Source organism: Papio anubis, chromosome 19 (assembly GCF_008728515.1).
Source record: "Papio anubis isolate 15944 chromosome 19, Panubis1.0, whole genome shotgun sequence".
Taxonomy (NCBI): Eukaryota; Metazoa; Chordata; class Mammalia; order Primates; family Cercopithecidae; genus Papio; species Papio anubis.
Window position 1 is genome coordinate 31,704,877 of NC_044994.1, and position 24,833 is coordinate 31,729,709.

General features: G+C 37.6%; 1 long non-coding RNA gene across 1 annotated transcript in view; it reads right to left on the reverse strand.

Moving 5' to 3' along the window:
- Positions 1–24,833, reverse strand: part of LOC116271469 — a 283,076-nt gene that overhangs the window by 209,087 nt on the left and 49,156 nt on the right. Inside the window, exon 2 of the long non-coding RNA XR_004180055.1 lies at positions 19,975–20,006. This is a non-coding gene — a long non-coding RNA (uncharacterized LOC116271469). The remainder of the gene's footprint in view (positions 1–19,974; positions 20,007–24,833) is intronic.

Below are 24,833 nucleotides of genomic sequence, written 5' to 3' on the forward strand. Positions count from 1 at the left end.
CAAATGCACTAAAAATTGTATTCAGACAAGAGGTGAAAATGGAGACTAGTTTTGTAATTAAGAAACAAGAAACTCTGTCTTATGAGGAATGATTGACATGCTTACTGCAAAACAGGTCCTTAAATAGTTGGAGAGTTGTATGCGGAAGAGGAGTAGAGTACTCTCAGAGATCGCAGAAAGAGTGGGTTGCAGAGAAATCTATTGGACTTTGATTTTCAATGCCAAAAACCCTAAAGTACTTAGAACTACGTAAATTGGTAGATGATGATGACCCCATCACTAGAAATATTACAGCAGAAACAAACCACAGTTTATATCTATACCATACAGTGACTTCATATTAGATGGGAAATTACACAATGTGAACTTAAAAGTTTTTACAACAATACAATGTTATTAATATTTTAACTCCATCCATAAAACTGAGCTTAAACAAATAATAGTTCTATATACAATTTTAATTACGTGCTAAATTGTCTGAAGATTCCCACAACAGATAATTGCTACAGGAAATAACAGGCATCTGTCAATTAGAAATCTTCTATCTGTCTTGGAGAATATTTTCCACAATTTCACCACTTGGAAAAGAAAACAATTCTGAAATTGAACATGTATCACCATAGTTAAGTTTTTATCATGCTGTTTAGTATACCTATTTTTAAAGAATGTCAGGTTTGAAAGATGCAACTACCTCTCTGTTTTTGCATTTTCATAAAAATGATAGTATACAGTAGAGTTCTATTTCAACTATTTATATATAAAATATTTCCATTTATCTCATTCATGAGTCTTTTCTTAACTATTGCTGGACTTGTTAGCTTAACTCCAACATCTTCAAGTTCAAACAGTTTTATTATTATTAGAAACAGAAACACCTATTTGTGAACTGGATGATCAAATAATGGTTATGTGTGGTAATAAAGCTATTACATTAATATAGAGTCATTAATGCAAATGCGAATGACCCAGGGATGCAAGGCTGCTTAACAAAGTAGCAAGATAAATCCATCCAGTCTGGGGATGTTTGAATTTTCATCCCTGCACAGATGAGGATTTCCATCCATCTCTCTCAGACATGGCTACTGGAACCCAATTCTGTATCTTTTACTATGTCACCCTACAGGTAAAATTTTCATGCCTCTATTTCCTTCACCTCTATCTTCCTTATGAAGTTGTTGGCTTGTGTTCCTGTGAATTAAGTTGTGCTGGTTTTCTTCCAGCTCATATGGTGACTTATAGAAAGAAAACAGTTGAGTTATTTGCATGACCTTTTATATTTGTTTTGCATGAAATGAAATCATGTGCTTTTCTTGTAAAAGATACTAATGCCACTCAGCAGTCTATAGGGTTAATTGTTATTTTAATGAGCATGACATGCAGCACTGGGTAAAAGTATGATTTTAAAAGCTACAAGCTATAAAGGTCACATATCAGTGGAGTGGCAAATTTTTATGGCATATTGCTAGGAGCCTGGTCTGTTCTATGCTCACAATCATGTTATTCTTTGCCTAGTGCAAGCCGTATGCTTTGACAGCATACTAGAATTTTTTTATTGGAAAACATTGTGTCTTAAAATCTTTCCAAATAACTCTATGTTCAACCATGGGATTATGTGGCTGGAATGAACCTTAGATATAGACAATATATCAAATGATTAATAGTATAACTAATAAAGTTATAATCCAATGATAGAAGTTCAGATCAAATTTCCTAAAATATCTATAGAGAGAATACCATGGCTAGGTGTCACTGCCTGTGTACTCATAATTCCAAATAGCCCTTAGTACTACAAAGACAGTGCAAAGGGTTATGTCACAGGGATTGGCTGAGAAGTTACTCTCAAATGGGAGATCAGAGAAGGCTTCCCTGAGGAGAGGGCATTTGACCTCCAGCTTGCATGGTACATAGAAGCCAGAAAGTTTAAGCTCAGGCAAAGGCAATAGCAAGTGCAAAGCCTAAAGATGGAACTAATGAGTTCCTGTTGGAAAAATGCAGAGAAAACCAGGAAGAGCGCATACAATGGAAAAGGTAGAGTATCATTCACCAGGAGGCCTGGGAGGCTAGCAGTGTACAAAATATGGCATTGGATTTTATTCTATGGGAAATAAGAAGTCATTGGTAAGGTTCAGGCAGGGAAGTTACATGTTTCTAAGTAATTGCTTCTATGGTGAATGGTTGGTATGTTGCCAAGATTAGAAACCTGGAGACTGGTTGAAATGGTCTTGAAGTTGCCCAGCTGAGAGGTGAGTGATTATGGCTGAATTGGTCATCAGTGGAGGTGAAGAGAAAAAGACAGATTTGGTGTAAAGTTTTTGCTAGAACAGAAAATATAGTGTCTTCAGTGCCCAAATCAACAGGGTTGCACCCCTTGCAAAATGAAATTCAGGCCGAGTGCAGTGGCTCACGCCTGTAATCCCAGCACTCTGGGAGGCCAAATCACCCTGAGGTCAGGAGTTCGAGACCAGCTTGGCCAACATGGTGAAACCCCGTCTCTACCAATAGTATAAAAATTAGCCAGGCATAGTGGTGCATGCCTGTAATCCCTGCTACTAGGGAGGCTGAGGCAGGAAAATTGCTTGAACAAGAATATAAGCAAAATCATTTCAAAAAGACATACATTTTATTACAAGAATGAATTTGCTTTGGGAATCTGTTTCCACAAGAAGCATAGTTTTAAATGTATCACTTCCATAAACTGTAAATTGAATTAATGATTGCTGGAATTCATACTTGAAAATCTCTGGGGAGATGAGTTTTGTTGAAACTAACCTAGGAATTGACATACATTCTGCAGTAACTAATAGAATGTAATAAGAGACACTTTAATCACTGCTGATGGGAGGGAAAATGGGCTTTCAGTGAGGACATCTTCCCTCATTTGCTACAGACCAGGAGTTCAGAGGAGTCACCTAGTTTTGCTCAGTAACCAAAAGAGATTAGATTTGAAATTGGAATGAAGTACACCATAACCATGAGGAAAAAAAAAACTGATTAGGATTCAGGCAATTGGTACAGAATTTCTGGCTGCTTTTTATGTGAGGATTATTCCATCTGGTTTTACTCAATAAAGGGGAAAAGCAGTCTCTGCTGTTGGGATTCACCAATCTTTTACTTGCACGATCTGCTTATACATTGCCTGGTTACAGGAGTCTAGAGTGTGTGTGAAGTCAGCGTATTGCTGTTTTCTCATGGATAGTGACATTATCTACTCCACACATGGGCTATCACAACTTCAAACAGAGCCCTCTAGACGGTAGAGCTAGGAGGCTATTGGGCCAAGAATTTTGGTTCTTTTATTTTTTTCTTTTTACAAGTTATGAAAGGTAAGTTTCCTTTTTCTTTAAGAGACAGAACCCAGAGAATTTCTAATATGTACATCTGAACTTTTTTCCTTGCATTTTTGTTTGCTCATTTTCCCCCAAATCCTCAGCATCTTATGACTCTCCTTACTCCTGATATGAATAGTACTATAAATAGTACCACCTTCAAATCAAGGATTACCAAACCTCTCTGAGAGCAAAGAAACATGAAATGATGACATTGGTTAGGGGCCCACTGTAATCTCCATTTAAACAACCAATGGGGAACCCTAAGAGGAAGAACAACATCTGTGCCGTCCCAACTGGTCTTTTGTCTCTTACCTAAAATTCGGAGGAAAAAAAATAACATCTTCTAGAGAAAATATCAGAACTGAACATGTAAACGTGCTCAATTGATGCTTCCTGCAACAAGCAGCTATCATAGATAACCTTGCTAGACCAGTGGCTGAGACTTTCCTCTTGTCCCTATTGTCACTCAAACTTATGCCTGAATTTTCTGAATTTTCTGATTTTTTTTTTTTTTGAGACGGAGTCTCGCTCTGTCGCCCAGGCTGGAGTGCAGTGGCCGGATCTCAGCTCACTGCAAGCTCCGCCTCCCAGGTTAACGCCATTCTCCTGCCTCAGCCTCCTGAGTAGCTGGGACTACAGGCGCCTGCCACCTCGCCCGGCTAGTTTTTTGTATTTTTTTTAGTAGAGACGGGGTTTCACCGTGTTAGCCAGGATGGTCTCGATCTCTTGACCTCGTGATCCACCCGTCTCAGCCTCCCAAAGTGCTGGGATTACAGGCTTGAGCCACCGCGCCCAGCCAATTGGCCAAACTACTAAGAGTGCAGGAGAGAAAGGTTATTTTTTGTAAGAGTTGGGTGTGGCCATCAGCTCAGAAGTGGAGTGCATGACTTCAGTCCCTTTAGTTGCTGGTGTACTCAATCTCATAAAGACATGTTCTCCTTGTGCTGTTTCTAGAGATCATCCTTTCCACAGAGATGGCTTGGCACAAACTAGTTTATCTAACCTTTGGAAGTGCCAGTGTCTGAACCAGAGCAATCCAGTGACTTCTGGAGTGAGCATTGCTCCGTCACTCAAGGTACATGCTGGAACCAACTGGTCATGAGCAAAGTGCTTTAGTACAAACCTATACACATACATATGCACATACACACTCACATAGACATCTAGACACAAGGACACATGCACATGCAGAGACATACACAGATACATATTCACATACACATACAAAATGTTCTTAGCAGCTGAAGCCCTCAATGAGAGCTGGAGATCTAAGACAGGGACACAGACAGGGCATAGAAATAGGGGAATATCTACCTAGAGGAAAAGAAGTGATTATATGAAAAATATACCTGCACACACATATATAGCAGCGCAATTGGCGAATTGCAAAAATATGGAACCAGCCCAAATGCCCATCAGTCAGATAGAGTGGATAAAGAAAATGTGGTGTGTATATATATACACACGCACACACCAGGGAATACTACTCAGCCATAAAAGGAACAAAATAATGCATTCGCAGCCACCTGAATGGAACTCCAGATCATTAAGCGAAGTAACTCAGGAATGAAAAACCAAACATCTCATGTTCTTACTCATAAGTAGAAACTAAGCTATGAAGATGCAAAGACATAAGAATGATACAGTGGACTTCGGGGACTTGGGGGGAGAAGGGAGGGGGTGAGGGATAAAAGACTACACATTGGGTACAGCGTACACTGCTTGGGAGATGGGTGCACCAAAATCTCAGAAATCACCACTAAAGATTTTATTCATCTAACCAAACATCACTTGTTCCCTCAAAACCTATTGAAATAAAATAATAAATTGGTAACAAAAAAGTTACCTTTTTAAATATATAGTTAGGTGAGATTTGAACACAACATAAAGATGTGTAACTGCAGCCATACAATCAGAATATACTGTATTGCTATCATGGCCCCAAATTCCCTCATACCCATTTGTAGATAACTTTTGCCCTCATTTGATCCTCTAAAAAGCCATGATCTGCCTTCTGTCAATATAACTTTTGCCTAACCCAGAAAGGCATTAAAATGGACTCATACAAGCACAGCAAAGAAATAGAGGGATGTCATTAATCCCAACAAAGTCAAGTTGGTCTCACAGCTGAATTATTGTTACATCATCCAAACTGAGATCTGAAATGGCTTCTTAAACAGTTTATTTTTTTTTCCTGTCAAAAATTGCCACAAAGTGTGGGCTTAGAATGGAAGTTCAAGCCTTTGCAGACATTGTGATACCACAATGTGTATTTCTGATTCCTCACCATCAATATGGCTTTCTTTGCCTCAGATCGTAGGCCTTCAAGTACCTGCTTCTGGAAATAAAGTTATGTTCAGAAAGTAAGGAAGGACCTGAGATGAAGAAAGAGTTTGCTGACTCTCAAAGTTTGGTTAGATTTCCCTTCTGTTTTTCTAGCAGTATTCTGTGCCTTCCCTTATCCTAGCACTAACATTAAATATTATGTCTTTCCCAAGAGTCTGAAGGCTCTTGCAGGGCAGGATTTTCTCATATTTTCCATCTAGTAACGTCCTGCATATTGCCTGGCTCCTAGTAAGGTCTCAGTAGTTTTTAAATAGATTACATATTATAGTTACCATTTGATGCTTTAATTAAATATGAATTCTTATTCTTAAGGTTGAATTAATTTATTCATCAAAAAATTATTAGTACCCACTATTTATGCTTGGTGATTACAAAGGCAGTAGTTACAAAAATAGAAAAAGCAAACACTCTTAAAAGGTTTATTTATAAAGAGTGTGTGTGTGTGTGTGTGTGTGTGTGTGTGTGTGTAACAATGGAAGGACATTTTGAGATGGAGTTTACTTGAGAAGATTTTAGAAATTTCATGCTGTAATAAAACAGTGCAAAGTAATTTTATCTATGTTGATTTGTATAATATAGTGTATAATCTAGACTCTGCCTTTGATCATCACCCCCAAAAGAGAGGCAGGTTCTTAAAACATATTTGTTTCTGATAACAGAACTTCATTATCTCAATATGAGATGCAAGCCAGGTAGAATGGATTTAAAGCTGACTTGGACCTTTTTAAAAGAAATCTACATGGTTGTAGATGTTTGTTTGTGTTTTCCCATTTTATGTATCTTGCTCATTCCTGGTCCCTGTGGGCCGTCTGAATAAAAGGTCAGGTTACTGTCAACTGTGAGAAAGACTGTTCCAGAAATGCTTCCAGCTGAGATCTCCCAGGAGATGTCACACCTTGACATGTGTGTCAGGACTTAAGGAGATGACTTTAAAATTCATATGTAAATATGCCATTTGATTGTGTGCATGTAGATGTTATGGTTATATAAGTATGCATGTGGTATGTATGTGACAGCATATAAATGTGTGCATGCGTGTTATGCACATAGTTATATGTGTTATATATGCATATTTGGGTTGTATATTAGTGTATGCTGTGTGTCTGTGCATGTGTGATGTATGTGTGCATTGAATGTATATATGCCGTGTTTAGGGGGGTGTGTATATATATGTAAATGTAGTGTGTGTTAGGAGAGACATTTCTGTATTTTTTCCTATGTATATGCTCAGAAAGTGAAAGAGAAAATATGTCATTATCTGTGGAGAATACAGCCTCATATTAAACAGATTAAAAACAACCTTTCCTAGGCTGTCAGAGAAAATGTTGAAGGGTTTTCAAAAGGAGAAGGAAATCTCTCAGGCAACCATATCTATATTTGCATTGCTTGTTTCAGAATAAAGACAAAAAATACAAATCCACAGCACACTCTTTTGACACAGAGTCATATTTTGAAAACTGCTGGTTAGTAGCACCTCCGTGATGTGCCTGCCTGTGACATTTTAAGATCACAAATTACTGCTAAGAAACACTCTCTCTTTTCATATTTACACTTAAAAAACCTTTTCTTCTTAATGGTTAATTAGGTCACTAATCTAAAGAAGCTCTTAAGAGGAAGATGAAATGTTGACATTTTGCAATTATTTGCTACTGTGAATAATACATAAAAATACTACTTATGGAGAAAGTGGCTTTCAACCCCTTTTTCTTCCATGAAAGCTCATGCTGACAGCAGAATCCCTGTGCCTTGGGTCACAGACAGCCACACTACCTCCTTTTCTGCTTTATGTACTTTGGGAAATTACACTGTGCTCTTCCAAAGTGCAGAATCAGTAGGGGTGTGTGTGCATGTAAGTATATTGATCTTGTCTAATTCCAGTTACACTACAAGTGTTAAAACACTAGCACATCATTAATTACTTGAAGTAGAAACTCTTTTGGAAATCAGTTTAATCAGACATAGATAATATTCTAATAATTTAATCCTACAGCAAGCACTTTGTAACTTCTTTAGTAACAGGATCATGACAAGTATGAGTAATGCAAAGATGACTAGGACACAGTGTTTGCCCTTTAGAAGCTGAGGAAGCGATGACTTATATTATTCAGCCATATTCAGGGACTATTGTAGAAGAATATGATGAAATATTATTCACCCTTAAAAAAGAAAAAAATCTTGCAATAATCAACAATATGGATGAATCTCAAAGACATTATGTTAAATGAAATAAACCAATCACAGAAGTACAAATACTGCATGATTCCACTTACAGAAACTATTTAAAATAGCCAACTTCAGAGAATCAAGTAGTAGAATGGTAGTTACCAGGGGCTGAGGGAGGGGAAAATGGGAAATTGCTAATCAATGGTCATAAATTTCAATTACACAAGAAGAATAAGCTCTAGAGATCTGCTGTACAGCATTGTGCCTATCATCAATAATAATATAATGTACACCTAAAATTTGTTAAGAGCGTAGATTGAATGTTAAGTGTTCTTACCATAGTAAAATGAAATTTTAAAAATTTGACTTATTTTGTTTTGCCTCTGTACTTCAAATGTTTCTTCTTCCATCTTGCTTCAATCATTTAATCCCATTGTCGAAACCACCATCAATAGCCTCACCCCTCTAAAATCTCAATTTCAAACCTCCTTTCTCTTAACTTAAACTTCTATTATTGTGGCTCTCTTATGCCCATGACTTGACACCAGTATATTATAAATTGAGCAACCTTCTCAGCGTCTTCATCATTATTCACCTGTATCTATCCACCATAATCTTTTTAATGCATTGCTGTGCAGTCTTCCCTCTGGCTTCCTTGCCTCCAACTTTGTTCCTTTGTTTTAACAGTCTCTTAAAATCATGTATTAGATCATGCCAGTCACTTCAGTACATGGTTGTGGAAGGAAATAATAAATTCTTTACATCTATCCACTTGTGTTATCCTCATTGTCCTCACCCTAGTCTAGGCTCACATCATCAGAAAACATGGTGCTGAGACTTCTACCTTCTGGTATTTGTATTATTTTCCTAGCACTGATGTAATAAAATACCAGAAACTGAGTGGCTTATAACAACAGAAATTTATTTTGTCACACTTCTGGAGGCTAGGAGTCTGAAATCAATGTGTCACCAGGGCACGCACTTTCTGAAAGCTCTGGGGAAAAAATCCTTCCCTTACACTTCCTAGTTTCTGGTGGATGCTGGAAACCCTTGGCATTCTTTGGTTTACAGTTGCATCACTTCAATCTTTGCCACCTTCATTATATAGTCTCTTTCCCAGTGTGTCTGTGTCTCCTTTCCTCTTCTTATAAGACACTAGTCATTAGATTTAGGGTCCCACCCTAATCTAATACGACTTCATCTTACATCAATTAATTACATCTGTAAAGACTCTATTTTCAAATAAGGTCACATTAGGAAATTTCAGTTGGAAATGAAGGCTTTTTTATGTGTGTAGAGGGAGGCAACACTATTCAACTCACTGTAGGAGTAATTGAGTCCTAAGGAAGACACACTATATTCACAAACATGAGCTCATTCACACTCTCAATGACTTGGTGTTTTCATCTTCAAAAGGGGCATTGCACCTGCCATGTCTTCTTCACTGAGTGGTTGTGAATATTTAGATGAACATTTTGATGGAAAATGGTTGTATACTACAAGGGCCAAAACACATATATTACACATTTTTATTATACAGAAAGCATGTTGATATATATAATTCTTGAAATAATATATATGTATAAATAAGAAATAAAATACATCTTTTCCTGCATTTTAAATTTAGAGTGCAATTCATTATCCTAATTTGCACATTCAGTTTCTAGTATATTTTCAGATATGTATTAAGAATCAGTGTTTTATTTAACTGAAAGAATTTTAAAGATTATTTCTTATTTTCTTACATTTCAGTGATTAGACATTAGGCCTGAAGGAATTAAATTATTTGTACAGGTTTCTCCAGCTCATTGGCTGAAGAATGAGAACCCCGTTCTCCTTGCTCCCAAATGAAATGAGCAACTAATATAAGATGTTAAGTGACTTAATTGAGTGGCTAGTGATTCTCAGATGGAGCAGGTAGATGGTGGAGTTAAAAAGGATGATTTGAATTCAGCTGAGATATTGTCTAGTCATTTGATACTGTTCATGTTTCTTAATCTTGTTCAGATTTGGTTTCCTCAGCTGTAAAATGAGAACAATATTTATTCACAGAGTTAATGTGAATATTATTTGCTTAACATGAATAAATCACATAAATCATAGTCCCTTCCAGGTTTCTTAACTATGTATACATAAAGGCAATTTACTATGCATATATATATACATGCATACATAAACATACACACATTCCCCACATATGCAATAGGATGGCAACAAGTCACACTCAATAAAAGAGATATGACGATGATGATGTGACCAAAATAAGAGAGACATGAGAGTGCTTCAGGAAAGCAATTATAACACACTTTTTCTTAAAGAATTACTAGAAAGCCAGCCATGTAATCAGACCCTGGTAGGTTCTTTGCTTATGTCATCTTATAAAATTTTCTCAGCAACCCCAGAAAATAAAGATCCCAGTTTTACGGATGAGAAAATTCATCATCAAAACATTCAACTAAGTTGTCCAAACCCACAAACTTAATATTTGCTAAAGATGGATTCCAAACGGATGTCTGTCTAAAGGCAAAGGTTAGGATCTGTCTTGGAGCTGATAGGCACAGGCTGTGAAATAGGTAGAAATGCAGAAACTAGAATTGGAGTGTTAGTCAGCATAGTTATTTAGAAAGCCCTTTTGACACCCAGGCACTGATGAACGAGCGAGTAAATGCAGGCTTCTGCACCTGGCAGTTTCCGGACACCTTCCAAGCTCAGATTCTGCCTCTGCTCTGCCTCTTGGGATGACTGCTTGATTAATGAGCTCCCATTCATAAAGCCTTCTGATGAGGAATACGCACCATGGCTGTAAGTGGTAAGTCATATCATTGTTTGGATTGGCACTGAGACATGCAGGCAAAAGCTTTACCCCTGTGGCTAGGGAAATGGAGGGATAATATAATCAAATCTGTGGATTCATGCTCTGCAAGTCTGTAGGCTTATCGTAGGGGGCCACTTTGAGTAGAAGTCAGTTGGATTCCTGGCTGAATGTTATGTGTTCCAGTTCCCTATGTTTATTAAGTATTTTCAAGATTATATCTTAACCTAATCCTTTCCAAGCCTTTGGAATTCATTCTAGTTAGCTCACAGATGGATGAAACACAGGAGAAGTTAAAGAAAATGCCTGTGGATTGGTTTTCCCTGAATGTTTCTGATTTAGGGCAGAATTTAGGTAGGAAGAATAAATTAAAAATATCTTTGAGAGATAAAGAGAAAAAAATATAAAAACTTAGGCTTAACTTCCTGTGTGTAAGCCTCACCAAAGAGCTAACAAAGAAATGCTGTGTGCTTGCTAGGCCCTGGGCATCTCAGGATATATAGCTGAGTGTGTGCTTATGTTTTAGTTTACCTGTCTGAAATCTCTAAGTGTGTGTCTACCCAGCTGTAAGATAATGAATTGATTTTTAAAAATAATCTAGTCAATGGTTTTTATTTTGTAGGATGCTAAACAACCTATTTGATTTTTAAAAATAAACTTCCCTTTTAAAGTGCTGTAGACACAGACCAAATGAAACTTGGCTTATTTGTCCCTTCTAGGTTTATGTTTCTATGAATCAATATTTTTAATTATATAGCAGTTTTCAATAACCCTCAAGTGTGTGTGCAACATATAGTTTCCAAAGAATTAGTCAGAAGTACTTTTGGAAAATATAGTATGCTGGCTTGTAAGACCAGTCATAGCATGTGTATAATCATTTGTTCATTCTTTGGTCATTTATTTAACAAATATTTTTGGAGCAACTGTTATCTATGAGAGGTGGTAATGGAAGTGATGGGTATGTATGAGTTTAAAAAGAAAAACACAGAAGGCTCAGACTTGAGGACAGGAGTTTCTTTAGAGCTGTATGGTGATGTTGAGACATGTTCTCATGTATTTGTCTTACAGGGTGAAAATAACAGGTGCCTCATGAATAGGGATCATTAAACATACACTTAATGAAGTTAAAAGGATTCATTAAATGACACAGGGGTTTGATATTTTAGTCTTCATGATTCTTATGTACCACCTGTCTCAGTGTCTGAAATGCCACAATAAGCAAACTGTTATTTCTTTAATCTTAAAAAAGATCTTGCTTTTGAGATAATTTTCAGTTTAAGACAACTACCTTCTTTAAAAAGTACACATAAACACGTATATACATAAACATGTATATAAGTACACATAAACACATATATACATGCTCTGAGAATATATAAACACATATATAATATATATTATATATAATAATTATATAATATATAATAATTTATTATATTATATATAATTATATATATTATATAATAAATTATTTTATTATATAATATATTTATATATAAATATTATATATAAATATATAAATTATTATATTATATATAATATAATATATTTATTATATATTTGTTTATTTATAATATACATTTATAAATTAATATATTTATTATATTATATATAATAAATTATATCTATATAAGATACAAATGTAGTATATATAATACATAAATATAATGTATTATATATTAAAATATATTGTGTCAAAATACACAATACTTAATAAATACAAAGAGAAGAAAACTGATATCCCAGTGGAGCAGTCTGCTGGACACCACTCTAATCAAGTGATCAAACTGAGCACACATGCAAGGTGCAATGGGAAGGACCCAGCAGGTGTGTCTGTCTGTGACAGTCCTGCCAAGGATGCATAACCTGACTCTAATTTCAAGGAAACCTCAGAAGAAACCCAAATTGCAATAACCAGCCTACAATGGTTAAAAGTGTCAATGTCATGAAAGTCAAAGAAAGGCTTTCATGGAGGCATTTTAGATTGAATGTGACTAAAGAGACATGGAAGGTAAATGAAAAAGATTCCTTGAAGGATATTTCTGGGGCAATTGTAGACATTTGACTGGAGTCTATAGATTAGATGGTAAGTAGTGATGCAGCAATGTCACTTTTCTAGTTTTCATGGTTGTACTGTATTATGTGTGACAAGTATTAGCAAATTTTTTTCTGTAAAGATCCAAAGTACATATTTTAGGCTTTTTGTGCCATACAGCCTCAGTCACAACTACTTAAAACTGCCACTGTAGTATAAATGCAGTCATATACAACATGTAAACAAATGTGGAAGTGTTCCAATAAAACTTTATTTACAAAAACAGGTAGCAGGTGAGGTTTGGCCTATGAGCCACAGTTCACTGACTCCTGATATGGAAAAATGCCTTTTTCATAAAAAAAATATATACACTGAAGTTACCAAGGGGTATTGGGGAATCTAATAAAAATTACTATCAAGTAGTTAAGGAAAAGAAAATATGCTGCATTGTACCTGCAAAAATTTGAGATTGTTTGAAAGTAAAAATACTTATATACAAAAAATTACTCTATCTCAAACATATTAGACATCCATAAATATAGTAAGCCTTGGAAAACTGAAGTGTATCCAATGACTTAATGTGTAGCTCTAGTGAAGCTAATGAGACTAAAGATGACCAAGAGTAGTTTAAATAAAATTCTTTCATGTAATTGAGAGTGGAAAACTGCAATATCACCAGATAAACACATTTTAAATATGTAACATTAAAAAAGCATATAATACTAAGTTTAAATTAAACTGTTTTAAGTAGACTTTTGAATATTTCTGTTACAGCCCCCAAATCTTGCATTTAATTATTTAAATTGGGTAAAATATTTCACTTGGCTCTTTTTTTAATTGGGAAATCAAGGGACTTTGATCAACTTCAGATTTGTCTAATATCAGTGTATATGGTATCTTCCGCTTCCCTTTCTGTAGAGTTTAGCTCCTATACCGAGGCAATCTAGCAGAAAAGTCAAGCAGAAAAGTCAAGCTTTTTGAATCTGAGTAACTTACCTAATCAAATGAGTTTCAGTTTCCTCAGTATAAAGTTTAATTAAAGTTTAATTATAGTGCGTATGTGAACTAAATGGTCTTCTTTTTCTTGGCACTTAATGTATTCTCAATTAACATTAATTTCTTTCTATATCTTATACTATTTACATACAATTTTTTGCTTTCTATCAGCATCAATACCCGAGAAATGCTATATAGATTTTTGAGGGAAAAAAAACTGTTTGTTTGTTTGTTTGTTTTTTGCCTTCCTGGCAATCCCAATGGTGCAAAATATAAAGCTAACATCCAAGTGGTCAATTGGCAAACATTTGGTGGCAGATTGACCTAGTGAATGTCGTTCCGAATTTTATTATTTCATTGGCCTATTCAGTACATGTTCTCCTTTTTTGTTGTAAGTATCCCATCCTGAATATTTGGCTACTTCAGGAAAGTACAAGGTAGGCAGAATGGATTTATGTTTTAATAAATTAAATTTATTTCATTTCTATTACGTCTTAGGGCCTTGAGGTATAGTGCAATAATAAAGTTACAATCCCTTTTTAGGAATATGTGTTTGCCAAAATCCTTACCAGCCTGCCCACAGCATCAAGCACACAATACCTCTTAACATAAAGCTATTTCAAATTAAAGTAAAACACAGTTTAATGCTATAAATGGAGAGACACAGACACACAGAGACACACATGCACTCACACAGAGTAGAAAACGCCACGCCTGTTGAAACACATCAATTTTATAAATTGGGTAGCCTACTATCGCATAGTTGAACTATAATTAGGTTCTTAATTCTGTTCCTTACAGCAGAACATTGTCTATTACTTTTATTGAAATAACTAGGCTTCTTCTATTAGCAAGATTTTCTTAAAGAACATCCGATCATTTAAATTTATTAAGACACAGTAGCAATGCCCTTTAACAGCCATGAAGATTGATTGGTATTTTCATTAAAACTGTTACCTTTTAAAGAAGCTATATGAAGTACTGATGACATTTCCCAGTATGAGTGCCCCAAAATAAAGCATCATTAAAAAAATAATTTAGCAAATCCTCTGTCTAATTGTGTATCTATTATATGGCCAGATATAAAGATCCAATGAGTTCTGTATAGAAATTATAACTCGATTCAAAGAGCAAGCAGGCTACCAGACAGGCAAGACATATACAACTGAAAAACAAAAAGCAGCTACAACACAAAGAAATCCATGCTCAAGGTTTAAGAATGACATACATTATTCATGGCTTCAGAGGATGGAGACTAGCTTGTTCAATTGGGTTGATCAGAAAAGCCTCAGGGACCAGACAACCTCTTAGTAGGAATGGGAAGCGGATGTTAGAGTCTAAAGAAGCAGTGTCAAAAACAACAAACTCTGTGGGTCTGCGGGGCTGTACTTATGCTGGTTTCCTGCCAATAATATATCTGATTTCTGTTGTGCCTGGGAGTCACACAAGGGCTTTACCCATATTTTGGAAAAGGTAGACTTGTGTTTAGAGAGATGTCTCTTATTAAGACAAAGATGCTAACATTTCACCTTCCAATGCAATGGTAGAATAATCCTATGTGAATGACTCCAAACATCTACATTCACGTTTCTACAACACACTTTCAAGTCATAGGCTGGATGAAGCTCTTAAAATGTTTTCTGTGGGGCATAAAAACATGTTTATACATGGTTTCCCTTTGCTTGTCTTGGGGATATTTTGGGGCAATTCAAGTAACACTAATCCTTGCACACTTTACTTTCTGAAATGATCTTCTTTTCCCTGCTACCACATTCCCACTCCCAGTCAAGGGCACAGCAAATTATCCTCTATCTGAGTCAGAAATGTAAAGCTCACCCTAGATTCCTGCCTTGCCACTAATATCCAATGAATCAGAAAGTCCTCTCACTTCCAATTTCTGAATATCTCCAATTCTATTCTTTATCACTATTTAGGTCAGATCTCCCCCATGTCTAGTCCTATCTAATTTGCACCACTTTCCTCCTTGCGTGTTGCACTCCAGACTCATTGAAATACCTTTTATTTTCTCAGAGTTTGCCTATGTCTTTTGTACTTTGTCCACAGTGATCCCTCTGCTAGAATGACCAACAGTCCCCCAGGCTTCTGAGCATGGGTCTTCTTTTCCAGAAATTTTTCTGCAGTTTTTCTCCCTTTTTGGATTGTGTGTCTATTCTTTGGGTTCTTTTGGAGTCCCTGCTGTATTATATCATATCACTAACCACAATATGTAGTAATTGCTTATATGTGTCTCTGTTTTCTTTGAAAGATCTTAATCTCCTTAAGAGGAATAATTACCACCATCCCTGAACAGACAGCGCTGTGCAGAAACTCTTTCAGACTCTCTACTCCTCTCACAGTGCATGACACATACGAGGTACTCAACAACTATTTAGAGGAGACAGTAATATTTTAACCAATGTTTTCAAACCAGAGGGACTCCAATAGTGTATTTTCTGATAACATGAATTTTGGCCCTAAAAGAGAAAAATTAGGAATAGTCAACATTGAATTTCATCTGATTATATTTTATTGTAATTTTTAATGCATAAGTATTTAATATTCTCCAAATACACTGTGAATGGCTCCTCTCAGATGAAGAATTCTATCTATTAGGGAAGATGACATTTGTTATGGTTTGGATGTGGTTTGTCCCCATTAAAACTCATGTTCAAGTTTAATGGCCAGTGAAGCAGTATTGGACGGTGTGGTCTAACAGAAGGTATCTAGCTCACACGAGCGGGGTCCCTCTTGAATAGATTAATGCCTTCCCATAGGAGTGAGTGAATTTTCACTCTTGTAAGACTAAATTAGTTACCAGAGTTTGGGTTGTGATAAAAATGAGTTTGGCTTCCTGGATATTCTCTTATTTCCCTTCTCACCATGAGATCTCTCTGCACATGCCTGCCTACTCTTCTGCTTCTCTGTCATGTTTCAACCCAGCACATGGTTCTCTCCAGAAGCTGGACAGATGAGATGCTATGCTTTTGAACTCCCAACCTGTAGACTTGTGAGCTAAATAAATCTCTTTTATTTATAAATTACGTGGCCTTAAGTTTTCTGTTATAGCAACACAAAACAGACTAAGAGGGAAAATTCATACTGAGGAGTGGGATGCTGCTATAAAGATACTATAAAGCAGCTTTGGAATTGGTTAAGGAGCAGTGACTGGAAAAATTTGGAGCAGACTACAAAAAGCCTGCATTGCCAATAATACAACATTAAGGGTGACTTTGGTGAGAGCTCAGAGAAAGACAAAAAGGTGAGGAAAAGTTTAGAACTTCTTAGAAATTGGTTAAGTGGTTGTGACCAAAATGCTGCTAGAATTATAGATGGTAAAATAGAAATTAAAATAAATTAAATATTAAAAATAAAGAAATATAAATCACAAAGTCTGTTTTAATGAAGTCTCACATGGAAATGAATAAAAAACTTACTGGGAACTGAAGGAAAGTTAATCCTTTCTAACTATGGGTAAGTATTTGGCTGCACTTTGTGTATGCTCTAGGGGTTTGTGGAAGGCTGAACTTAAGAGTAATGAAATAGTGCATCTGGTGGAAGAAATTTTGAAATAAGAAAGTGCTCGGGCTGCTGCATTGTTACCTCTAACTACTTATAGTGAGTTTTTAGAGAAAAGGGAAATAGAACAAAAAGATTTGGAAAATTTGCAGTCTGGCTGTCTGATAGGGAATAAAAGACTATTTTCAAGAGAAATCCAAAGGTGCAGCCAAGTAGACTGCTTACTGAACATTATCATATGTAAAAGGGAACCGGGTGCTATACATCAAAACAATGAAAAAAGGCCCTGAAGGCCCTGAAGGCATTTCAAAATTCTTCAAGGCTACCCCTCCCATCACAGGCTTAGAGGTCTAGGAGGACAAAACATTTTTGGGGGAACAGGCCCAGATTGCTACTACCCTGCCCCACCTTGAAACACTGTTCCCCACATCCTTGGGGCAGCCATTATTCAAACGGTCCCAGGTATGACTTGTACTACCACTCTAGAGAGTGCAAACCGTTTAAGTCTTGGTGGTTTTCACATGGTGTTAAGTTTGCAGATGAACAGAATTCAAGAGCTATGGAGGCTTGGTGGCTTCCACCTAGATTTCAGAAAATGTACTGAAAATCCTGGGAGCCCAGGGAAAACCTGTCACAGGGCCAGAGCCACCATAGAGCCATGAGCCTAGTGGAGCTATTGAAGAAGGGCTGCTGCCATGATACCAGAACTGTAAAAGTACCAGGGTATAATTCTAGCCTGAAAAAAGTCACAGGCACTGAACTCTAACCTGTGAGTAGTCACATGGGGTGTACCCAGCAAAGCTATGGGTATGGGATTCCCTGAGGCCTTAGGCATCTGGCCCTTGCTCAGGTATGTCCTGGAGACAGCACATGGAATGGAAGACTATGCTAGAGCTTTAAAATTTAATGTCTGCCCTGCTGGGTTTCAGATTTGTGTGGGGGTCTATTACTCCTTCCTTTGGACAAATTTCTTTTTTGGGGAACATAAGTACTTACCCTATGACTGTAAAACTATTAAACTTAGGAAGTAAATAATTTGTTTTTGATTTTACAGGCTTACACATGGACTTTGGACTTTTCAGTTGACACTGGAATAAGACTTTTGTGAGTATTGGGATAGAATGATTATATTTTGTACCTGAGAAAGACATAAGTTATAGAGGGCCAGGGGCAGAATGCTATGGTTTGGATGGGGTTTGTCCTCACAAAAACTCATGCTGAAGCTTAATTGCCAGTCTGGCAATGTTGAGAGGTAGGTCCTAGTGCAAAATATTTGGGTCATGGAAGCAGATGTCTCATGAATAGATGAATGCCCTCCCAAGGGAGTGAATGAATCCTTGCTCTCACAGACTGTATTAGTTACTAGACAGCAAGTTGATATAAAAGTGAGCTTCGCTTTCTCTATTCTGTCTTGCTTTGTTTCTTGCCACATGATCTCTTTGCACACACTCACTCACTTTTCCACTTCTCTGCTGTGTTTTGATCCAGCACATAGCCCTCCCCAGAAACAAGTCAGATGTGGTGCTATGTTCTTGGATTTCCCAGCATACAAAATCATGAGCTAAATAAACGTCTTTTCTTTGTCAATTACCCAGCCTCAGGTGTTCTGTGATAGCAAAGCAAAACAAAGACAACATCCATTAAATGTATTAAATGAATTCCCACTCAGTGTCAAATTTGAGAAATATAATTCTATTCATTTCTATCTATTTTTCTGTTGGTTTACCTCTTTTTGTTCTTACAAAGAAAAAACAAAAAAATCTAGCCAACTATTTGTACAAATTTAACAGATAATATTAAATTCACTTAGAAAAATAGACCAATTTAGAATAAGGTCAATATAAGTGAAGGTCAGCTACAGTTTGGAATGAAGTCAAGGGTTGATGCCACCTCACACATTCATTTAAATAATTCTAGATGCACAGTCTAGCTGTGGAGTCTGCAGAGAACTAATCTCTACCTCCTGAGAAGAAAGAATGTGGACATAGGCCATTCAAGGACATGAATAAAAGTTAACAGACTTTGTTCCACCACAAAACTGGTGAAATCTGGGTCTTTGGGCATGATTCCTAGAGAAAAAAAAAACTAAAAACCAAAGTTAAATCTCAGATTCATCACTTATTAACCATTTTATATTTATGAGGTTTAATCTGGGAATAATAAAAATATATAAATTTCATGGGAAAAAAGATGCAAAAGAGATAATGTATATGAAAGCACATTTAACATTAAATGCTATTATAAAATTATATGAAATTGTATTATATACATTTTTTGTATAATTGTATTCTATAATATAGTAACATGCAAATATAAAACCATCCTCAGTAGAGTTTGTTTTTCTAGTACCTAATATATATTTACATTTTCTACTTACTTTATGGCATGAATTAGCCACTATCAGTTACTAGATAATACACTGAACAATTAGGAATTTTGAATTCTGTTGTAACCATTAGCAGACAACCATGTTATGTTAAAGAAGCCACTCAACCTCTCTAAGATTATGCTCCCAGGTATCAAACAAGTTTGTCCCCAGCTCTAATATTTTTAGAAGCTGTATGTTTACTTCTGAGATTTTACTATTTTTTCTCTTCCACTTTTCATTTAATTTTAAGACAAATCTAATACAGGAAGTAAGTTAGAACAAAAGATGAAGACTTAAGGGAGAGTCACTTTGAAAATGGATTATTTCTCAAAAATACAAATTATAAAATTATGGGTCACAGAAAAATTAGTTTCCACTCCACTTCTCTCAAGCACATAAAAGTACTTACCAGCAGAACAGTTGCAACAGCTCAACGGTGCCCTGGAAAAGAAGAATTAGAGAAATGACTCATTCTTAATGATTGTTGCCAAGGAAATATTCAAAGTGTAGCTAGATAGGGCAAGATGAGAAAAAATTTCATGGGTTGGAAGGTTTTCAGTGGCCTAGAAAAAAAAAAAAAAACCTTAAAACTCCATGAATACCAGTTAATTGGGAAAAATTATCATCTAATATTAAATTCTTGTTAGCAAATAACAACAAAACACACACAGATACACACATACATGCAAAAGTGGTTACTAAAATAAATTCACGTATCAAATGCCCCATAAGTACAAGGTGCTGGGGGTAACATTAAGAGCTCTGAGATAACTCCTTGTCTCAACAAATGTATAATTTAGGTGAAAAGAGAGACATACGTAGATGTTCTGAACCAGTTAGGAGGACCAAGACATCTTTCATCATCACGTGGCTTAATTCTGAAGCTCTGACTCATATATGGCAGATACATACTTCCTAGATCTTTATTATCCCAGAGTTGTCTCCTTCAACTTCTGGATGTGGGTGTGCAGCTACAGTGAGCGACCTAGCCATCAGAGTCTCCACGGAATTCTCTGCGTATTTCAAATCTGGTCTGCATGTGACTTATTTCTGTACACTCTTAGGATTCCTACCTTTGGACAGGAAACTGGGTCATGGGGAGAAAGAGGGAGTTGGAAGAAAGAAAAGAAATTGGTCCTGATTATCTACTTGTTGCCCTTTCCTTTGACATTGTCTTGTTTCTCTGACCACAGTCTTGTTCTGCCAGATTTGTTTCATTTTCTGCATGACTTCATCTGGATGGGCATTTCAAGCTGTGATTTCCAAGTTTGATCGCCCATTGTAGACTCTGTTATCACTGAAAAAGAGGCTTTAAAGTTCAAAGTAAGCTAGAATGAGCAATGTCTTAAAAGTTTGTATCTTTCTGATCTTTCTCTGCTGTTGGCTGCTTCAAAGAATGTCAGATTATGGTACATTGTGTAGCAAATATCTCCAATGGGTATTCTTTAAAAATGCACTCAGAAAACCAGTCTTGCAACTCGAAAGTTTGATGGTGAAACCCCTTGTTATTAATGTAAAAAACTCATTCTGCGAACAGAACTTCAGCAGCCGCAATTCTCCCACATGGTTCCCAGCTCATTGTTCTTGTCCTCAAATAGTGACTGAGGTGATCAGAATGTTTCCAGATTATTTGAAGTAAAAATTGAACTCTGTTATCCACATGCACTGCATTCCCCACCATCTTCAGACACCAAAATGCCCCAAAGATGCTTTTGTACACCCTCACTATTCAATCCTAGGCATGTTGTTAAAGCAAATGAAACCATTAAATCTTCTTTTACAAAGCATAGATATTCACCAGTTCTTACTCTTCCAGAATTCTAACCACAATCCATTCTTGTGGGAATGTCAGTTTCTATGGATCTGAGCTAAATAGATAATTGCTCAATTTCTACATAAATATTTTCATCTAATCTAGTGGCATGATTATTTTCTACCTTCTTAGAGCTCATAAAAGAATTCTGAAAATACATGTAAAAAGTAAAGTATTAGGGAGCCCCCACACCAGCCAAGGGAGGTGGTGAGTGATTGTGCGACCTTGCCCGGGGAAACCATGCTTTTCCCACAGATCTTTGTAACCCGTGGATCAGGAGATCCCCTAATGACCCCATGCTACCAAGGCCTTGGGTCTGAAGCATAGAGTTGTGTGGATTCTTGGCGGCTGCTCAGGCATGCATGGAGACAGGAGGTTTTGCATACTCCAGCCCTGGGAATTCCAGTGAGATAGGAGATCCTCTGTGCATTCCCCTTGGAAGGGGCTGAAGTCAGGGAGCCAAGCGGTGTCATTCTGTGGGCCCCACTCCCATGGCACCTCTGCAGCTCACAAGTTAAAGACCCACTGGCCAGCCAGCTAGTAGCGGCAGACTGGAGACTGCCTGAGACGAGTTCTCTGGGGGAGGGACAGCTGCCATTTCTGCGGCTCAAGTCAGCGGTTTCAGCCTGCCAGCTCCGGGGAGTCTGGGCAGTCCGGACTGGGAGGAAATTCCCATGGCGCAGCACAGCTGCTGTGGCAGATCATGGCAAGACTGCTTCTTTATGTGAGACCCCAATCCATCTCTCCTCACCAGGCGGGAGGGGAATGTCCCTATGGGAAGTTCAGCAATTCCAGCCAGGGTGTTAGGCACAGAACTCTGATCTCTCCCTGGGATGGAGCCACTGAAGGCGGCGGGGGCAGACACCATATCTGCAGTTCAGCCTGCTGGCTTTGGAATGTCCGGGGAGCCTGGGTGAAGAAAGTTCCCCTCAGCGCAGCACACCTGCTCTGCCAAGGGCAGCCAGACTGCTTCTTTCTTTTTGTTTTTTGTTTTGTTTTGTTTTGTTTTGAGATGGAGTCTCACTTTGTCGCCCAGACTGGAATGCAGTGGCTGATTTCAGCTTACTGCAACTTCCACCTCCCAAGTTCCAGCGATTCTCCCGTTTCAGCCTCCCAAGTAGCTGGAATTATAGGCACAAGCCACCATGCCCGGCTAATTCTTGTCTTTTTAGTAGAGACAGCGTTTCACCATGTTCGCCAGGCTGGTCTTGAACTCCTAACCTCAGATGATCCACCCACCTTGGCCTCTCAGAGTGCTGGGATTCCAGGCGTAAGCCACTGTGCCTGGCCCAGACTGCTTCTTTAAGTGAGTCCCTGATCCTTTTTTTCCTGACTGGGTGAGACTTCCCAATAGGAGTCTCCAGACACCTACAGGAGCCTTGGGGCCGATATCAGGTTGGTGCTCCCCTGGGATGGAGTTCCCAGAGGAAAGAGCAGACTGCCGTATTTGCTGTTTTGTAGCCTTCACTCGTGATACCTCCAGGTATGGGAGAGTGTGAGGTGACTAGGGTCTGGAGTGGAACCCCAGCAAACTGCAGCAGCCCTATGGAAGATGGGACAGACTGAAAAACAACAACAACAACAACAAAAGAAACAGAAAGCAACAACAACGTCAACAAAAAGACCCCACAAAAACTCCATTCAAAAGTCAGCAACCTCAAAGATTGAAGGTAGATAAGTTGACAAAGATGATAAAGAATTAATACAAAAATGCTGAAAACTCAAAACGCCAAAGTATTTCTTCTCCTCTAAATGATTGCAACACCTCTCCAACAAGGACACAGAACTGTGCTGAGGCTGAGATGGATGAACTGACAGAAGTAGGCTTCAGATGGTGGCTATAATGAACTTCACTGAGCTAAGGAGCATGTTGTAACCCAATGCAAAGAAGGTAAGAACCATGATAAGACATTATAGGAGCTGATAACCAGAATAACCAGTTAAAGAGGAACATAAATGATCTGATGGAGCTGCAAAACACAACATGAGAACTTCACAATGCAATCACAAGTATCAATAGCCAAACAGAACAAGAGGAGGAAAGAATCTCAGAGTTTTAAGACTATATTTCTGAAACAAGACACGCAGATGAGAGTAGAGAAAATAGAATGAAAATGAATGAACAAAACCTCTGAGATATACAGGATTATGTAAAAAGACTGAACCTATGACTAACTAGGGTCCCTGAAAGAGATAGGGAGAACAGAACCAACTTGTAAAACATACTTCAGGATATCATCCAGGAGAACTTCCCCAAACTAGCTAGACAGACCAACATTCAAATTCAGGAAAGGCAGAGAACCTCAGTAAGATAGTTCATGAGAAGATCAACCCCAAGACACATAAAAATCAGATTCTCCAAGGTCAAAATGAAAGAAAAATTGTCAAGACAGTCATAGAGAAAGGCCAGGTGACCTACAAAGGAAACACCATCAGACTAATAGCGGATCTTTCACTGGAGATCCTAGAAGCCTGAAGAGATGGGAGGCCAATATTCAATAATCTAAAGAAAAAAAAATTCCAACCCAGAATTTCACATCTGGCCAAACTAAGCTTCATAAGTGAAGGAGAAATAAGATCCTTTTCAGACAAGCAAATGGGGAGGGAACTCATTACCACCAGCCCTGCCTTGCAAGAGCTCCTGAAGGAAACACTAAATATGTAAAGGAAAAGACATTACCAGCTGCTACAAAAACACACTGAAGTACACAGCCCAGTGACACTATGAAGCAACACCATAAACATGTTTGCAAAATAACCATCTAATATCACGATGACAGGATCAAATTCACACATGACAATGTTAATCTTAAATGTAAATGGGCTAAATGCCCCACTTAAAAGACACAGAATGACAAGCTGGATACAGAGTCAGCCTCCATTGGTGTGGTGTCTTCAAGAGACCCGTAACACATCAAAGACACACACAGGCTCAAAATAAATACACGAAGGGGCCAGGCATGGTGGCTCATGCCGGTAATCCCAGCACTTTGGGAGGCCGAGGCAGGTGGATCACAAGGTCAGGAGATCAAGACCATCCTGGCAAACATGGTGAAACCCCATCTCTACTAAAAATACAAAAAAAATTAGGCAGGCGTGGTGGCAGGCGCCTGCAGTCCCAGCTACTCAGGAGGCTACAGCAGGAGAATGGTGTGAACCCAGAAGGCAGAGCTTGGAGTGACCTGAGATCGTGCCACTGCACTCCATCCTGGGAGAAGGAGTGAGACTCCGTCCATCTCAAAAAAAAAAAAAAAGAAAAAGAAAAAGAGATGAAGGAAAATTTACAAAGCAAACAGAAAAGAACAACAAAAAAGCAAGGGTTATAACCTTAGTTTCTGACAAAACAGACTTGAAACCAACAAAGTTCAAAAAAGACAAGGGGCATTAAATAAGGGTAAAGGGTTCAATTCACTGAGAAGTGCTAACTATGCTAAATATAAATGCACCAATACAGG